This window comes from Chelonia mydas, chromosome 3 (assembly GCF_015237465.2).
Source record: "Chelonia mydas isolate rCheMyd1 chromosome 3, rCheMyd1.pri.v2, whole genome shotgun sequence".
NCBI lineage: Eukaryota > Metazoa > Chordata > Testudines > Cheloniidae > Chelonia > Chelonia mydas.
Genome location: NC_057851.1, coordinates 170,524,533 through 170,530,808, shown reverse-complemented (window position 1 = coordinate 170,530,808; position 6,276 = coordinate 170,524,533).

The following is a 6,276-nucleotide window of genomic DNA, read 5'->3' as shown; positions in this document are numbered from 1 at the left end:
CAAGTCCCACTAAATGCACCTGCACCATGACAGCATTGCTTTATACACCCAGGGCCAAATTCTTTGCTGGTATAAGAGGTCTCTTATGCCAGTGGTGAAGCTGACCCTGTGACTATATGCACTATATGACAGTGTGATACCACCCTTAGGGGACTCTGGCTGGGAATATACTTCAAGGGGCACAATCCCTCCTCAGTGCCCTGGGCAAGTATGCCTGCTGTGCTATCCCAGGTCTGTTCCTCAGCTTTGGGATGATCGGTACTCTCAGGTGGTACTCGGGGGAAACCGTGCCCTATACTCTTCTAAATATAGGGACTGCTGTTGGGCCTGGCCCTCCTGTAGAGAGCCTCAGAAGAATGGGAGGGAGGGAAGAAGGCTCCTTTTGTTATCCCCAAGCATCACATATATACATCTATATTATTTATGCTTGCGATACATCTATATATCACACGGAAAGCCAAGGTCCCACACTTTAAAGATACCATGTTGCTTTTTGCAGGAGTAGGGAAGTTCACCCCATAACCTTGTAGAAGATTCTGCTTAGCACCCCAGAAGGTGGTGGGTGAAGTGATCCTTGCAAGTATTTTGTAGCTGAGTTTGTAAAGCATTGGGGACCCTTTGGGAATAATGGTGCTATAGCAATGTGGCAGATTAGCACTTTACGTTTTTCTCTAATACAATTTTATAGCCATCTTTTAACCAAATGAACAGACTTAGCATAGGCATAGCTTTAAAAGGCTATATTTCAGGAACAAAATGCGTGATACTTTGCACATATATAGCTCCATTAATCCAAAAAGCTCACAATAGTTTGCAAATGTTAAGGAATTCAGCTTCACAACACCTTGATGTAAGGGTGTGTGGCTTTATGTTCATCTTAAAGATGGGTAAACTGAGGCACAGAGTTAAAGCCACCACTTGAAAACTTATGGTTCCTAAAGCTGTGTACTTAAGTTCATATTGATGCTCAAAAGTAAGAGGTGTTCAAAGTGAGCTGGGGTGCTCAGCGCCTCTGAAAATCATGTTCTTGATGCCTAATTTGAGGCACTCTTGTTTGAAAATTGTGAGCTAAGTGATTTGTGCAAGGTCAGTGGAAGAACCAAGAACTGAGCCCAGGTGTCCTGACTCCTAGTCTGTGCTGTCTCCACTCTACACACTCCTTCCTTGCTACAGATGCGTGCTGATGTGAGACTGTAACCATATATAGTTCTGTGTGATATATTCAGCTTTTTTCTTAACCCCCTGTTTTGGTGCCATGGGAATGTGATAGTGTGGTGGCCAGACATATTTTATATAAGATTAGAAGAATCATCAAATTCCAAATCATTTATAACCAAGTTTGCTTCATTACATCTCCACACTGGGATAGTAATACCCTCCTAAACTTATACTGAAGAGCATAGGCTGGGTTATGGTAACCTTAGTGGCATCTTAATAAGTCTATTTAGGTATGAAAATGATATTTGTTGTTACTTATGGCCTCATCCCTCCTTCAGTGAGAGCAGGCTCAGGTCCTTGGCTTCCACGATCAGTTCTTATAAAAATCTTATATATATTGATACTAAAAGTCTTTAATTGTTTTTCTTCTGAGGCATTGCATTTAACAACTGCTGTGATATCCATGCAGAAGAGATTGTTAGCCAAACTGTAGTCACCCATGAAAGTCTCTCATTAATCTAATAAATAATGACATACAACGTCCCCTTAGGTTTTTCTTTTAGTCAACTAGTTGTCACTACTGTCTGAGCAGCCTGAGTTCTGCAGCAACTCTTTGGCCACTGATCTCCTTGCATCAGTAAAATCACACAGGCTTGCCAACTCAAAGTGCAGATTAATTCTGATCTTCTGACTGCGTAGCTACATGATGCAGCAGCAGGCACTGGGTTTGCCCAAGGTATCTATGTAGTAGTATTACGGAATCTGCTTTCTAACAGTAAGAGAAGGAAAACATAGATTACTGATCTTTTTCTCTCAAACAAACAGCTAGTGGTGGTTAGCATGCTGTATGCTCAAAAACACCCAAAGGGCTGGTCTACAATGGATTTGTGAGGGGGCCTGCCAGTACATGGGGTATGCCTGATGATGGCTGAAGTCATCTGAATACAGTAAGAACTAACTGCACTGATCCATCTGATTGGGATTCTAAAAAACACAAAAACAAAAATCCCCCCCTGTAGGTTACTGACAATGATTGTAAAGCACTATGGGCCAAGATTCCTCAGCACCTCCCAGTACGCTCCATGGGAGAAGCTGGATGATGAGCCCATTTGAAAATCTATCGTTTAGGTGCCTATCTGGGAGTTTAGGTCTTCTGAAAATCCAGCACTTATTCAATGCTTAAATAGGGGCTGTTGGGTGCTGGAACTCTTTTGAAATTCTTCCCCTATTTCTTCAAGCAGATACTATGGGTCAATCAACCAGTTTATAAGAAGGCTGAATTTGATGTTATTGCTACAATCCTTAGAGAGGGAACGAAATATATTGGTATGAATGGGCCGAGTAGTACAGACACAACTGTCCGGTGATTAGAACGTGGGGCTGAGAGTCAAGAGTTTTAATCCCAGCAATGTCACAGATTTAGGGCTTGCCTACACTTGAAACACTACAGCATCACCTCTGCAGTGCTTCACTGTAGATACTACCTACACCAAGGGTGGGGTTCTCCCATCAGCATAGGTAATCCACCTCCCCAAGTGGCCACAGCTAGGTCAACAGAACAATCGTTCTGTCACCCTAGCAGTGTCTACACATGGACTTAGGTCAGTTTAACTACTTTGCTCTGTGGGTGTGGATTTTTCCTGAATGATGTTGCTAGGTCAATCTAATTTTCTAGTGCAGACCAGCCCTCACTATGCAAACTTGTTCAAGTTTCAACCTGTGTGCCTTTGTTTCCCCATATGAAAGATTGTATTTATTTTGGTTTCTCTCATACCTATAGTGCTCTACGAATCTATCAATATATAAACACAGATAGAAAATCTAAAGAGTTACAATAACAAAACATTACTTCATCAAATCTCCAAACTGAGAAGGTGTTGTGAGGCTTAATTAATAAATATCTGTACTGTGCTTTGAACTCCTCTGGTGAAAGGACCCTTGTCAAGGTACTCTGAACTCTAGGGTACAGATGTGGGGACCTGCATGAAAGACCCCCTAAGCTTACTCTTACCAGCTTAGGTTAAACACTGCCACCACCAAAGTGTTACACAAAAAACAGGGGAAGTGCCCACTTAGAAACGTCTCCCCCCCAAAATATCCCCCCAAGCCCTACACCCCCTTTCCTGGGGAAGGCTTGATAAAAATCTTCACCAATTTGCATAGGTGAACACAGACCCAAACCCTTGGATCTTAAGAACAATGAAAAAGCAATGAGGTTCTTAAAAGAAGAATTTTAATTAAAGAAAAAGTAAAAGAATCACCTCTGTAAGATCAGGATGGTAAATACCTTACAGGGTAATCAGATTCCAAACATAGAGAATCCCTCTAGGCAAAATCTTAAGTTACAAAAAGACACAAAAACAGGAATATACATTCCATTCAGCACAACTTATTTTATCAGTTCAAACAAAACAGAATCTAACACATATCTAACTAGATTGCTTACTAACTCTTTACAGGAGTTCTGACCTGTATTCCTGCTCTGGTCCCAGCAAAAGCATCACACAGACAGAGAGAGAGACCCTTTGTTTCCCCCCTCAAACTTTGAAAGTAACTTGTCTCCTCATTGGTCATTTTGGTCAGGTGCCAGCGAGGTTATCTTAGCTTCTTAACCCTTTACAGGTGAAAGGGTTTTTCCCTCTGGCCAGGAGGGATTTAAAGGTGTTTACCCTTCCCTTTATATTTATGACAACTCTTTATTTGCCTCTCCAACAGTAGCAAAGAAATTTAAAAGGTTACCATAATATTTTAAGGCCCACAGTATAACCTATCTTAACATTCTTGAAGGCTGAGTACAATCTTCTGGACTCTAAGGAGCAGAGGTAAAACGTTCAGAAGCACGTAAGTGACTTAGACTCCTAAGATCTGTTTGCAAAAGGGCTCAGCACTCAAGAATTTGAGTCTCATTGACTTCCACTGGGATTTGGGCTCCTAAGTCATTTAGGCCTTGTCTACACTTAAAAGTCAGGTTGCCATAGCTACAGTGCTCAAGGGTGTGAAAAATTCACATCCCTGAGCATCATAGCTATGCTGACCTAACCCCCAGTGTCATGGGCGCCAGGTTTGTATAATTTTTGGTGATGCCCAGAACGGATCCAAGCATAGCCCTGCCATCCATAGGATGGACTGGGGCAACCGCCCCGGGCCCCGCGCTTCAGGGGGATGCAGGGTCCAGGGCAAGCAAGCACCTCAGCCCACACTGCTTCGCCCCGCCAGCTCCCAGCGTTGCTCAGGAGAGGGGATGGAAGCCGGAAAGAAGTGGGGCGGGGGCTTGAGGGAAAGGGTGGAGTGGGGGCATGGGCAGAGCAGGGGCAGGAAGAGGCAGAGCAGAGCGGGGCGGGCTAGGGCCAGGTCGCTCGCTGCTGCCAGTGCCAGGCCTCCCACTAAGCCCCCAGGCAGCCCTGGACCCTGCATCCCCCCTGAAGAGCGGGGCCCCCCAAAGTGCGGGGCCCGAGATGGTTGCTCCGGTCTGTCCTATGGATGGGATGGCTCTGGAAATACAAGCCAGGCTCACGTTCCTGAATATTGGTGGAGCATGGGCACCACGGCCCCCTATAACCCGCCACCTATGCCCAGTGTAGATGCAGCCAGGTTGACAGAGGAATGCTTCCATCAACTTCAAACACCATCACTTTGAGAGATGGAGTTCTTACAGTGATGGAAAAACCCCTTTGATCACTGTAGGAAGCTTCTACACTACAGCACACTAGCTAGAGTGCCGTAGCCATGCCAATGTAGCACCGATAGTTTAGACAGGGCCTTCGACACTTTGGAAAATGTTACCCAAGACTTTTAATCAATGGCTTCTCTTTTTGAACTTATGATAATTAAGGCTACATTTATGGAAGTCACTGAATCCATGACTTCCAGAGATGTCGGTGACATTCTCTGCTTCAGCCCCAGGGCTTCAGGATTCTGGAGCTCACAGTGGGGCCCTGGCAGGGTTCCAGCGACAGGTGACAGACTCCTGAGGGGGCCCTCCTCAGGGTTCCAGTGACAGGTGACAGCCTCATGCAGGGGGAGAGAGAAGGGGGGGCACCTCAGGTGAGTGGCTGGGGGTGTCCCATTTTCTCTTTGGGAAATATGGTCACCCTGCAGCTCCCAGCCGCTGTGGGAGGAGGGGGAACCCAACAGCTCCCAGCCACCACAGTGGTGGGGGAAACCAAGGAGCCGCAGCAGCAAAAGTCACAGACAGGTCATAGCTTTCGTAAATTTTTGTTTATTGCTGGTGACCTGTCCATGACTTTTACTAAAAATAACCATGACAAGAATCATAATTTGGCACCTGCAATTAAACGTGGAGCCAAATGCTCCTACTTAGACATCTCAATCCCTGATTTGTGAATGTCGTGAAGTATGTCTATTTCTAAATGGGAGCATCTGTGGGTGTAAAATTTGTGGGCACAGTTATTTGCAGGTGCAAAATGCACCTGCAAAAGTAAATTGTTGTTGTTGTTATTTGTACAGTCACTAAATACCTAGGCTAGGATTTTCCAAAGTGCATAAGGGAGTTATGCAAACTCAAACTGAGTTTTCAATGGGCATTGGACACCTAATTCACTTAGGCCCCCTTGAAAATCCCAGGCCTGGAAAGAATTAAAAAACTGAGATGCACTACTTTTCCCCAGATGTGTGTAAGCCTCTGAGATACTCTTCCTAAAGCTTTAAACTGCTCTCATCTCCACAACCACAGACTGAAAGCTGGACACTGCTCTTGCGAAAGTCCACAGAAACTGCTCACTTTATAGGTCAAAGGGTCCTTAGAATGATGTTTGCTCCTCTCTCCCAGCTTGTGCTAACCAAGGAGCAAAGCACGGAGCTCAATTCCAATCCTCTGCATACTAGTATTCGAAAACCTGACATACTGCTGGCCCAGCAATACCCAGGAGTCTAAAGGCTGCTCAGAAACATAGTAGCAGTGTCTTGCGCTCCCTCTGCTGGTTCCCTGCTAGCACTCACTATTCCCACAGGAGTAGACGTCAATTGTGCTAGTCACAATGCTAGTCTTGCAGGATGAAGATGAAATTGAAGTTGCCATTGTTAAACTGGGACAGCCGGATGAATTTCAAACCCGCTGCAACAAGGAATTAATTAAATATTCATATAAACTGTGCTCTG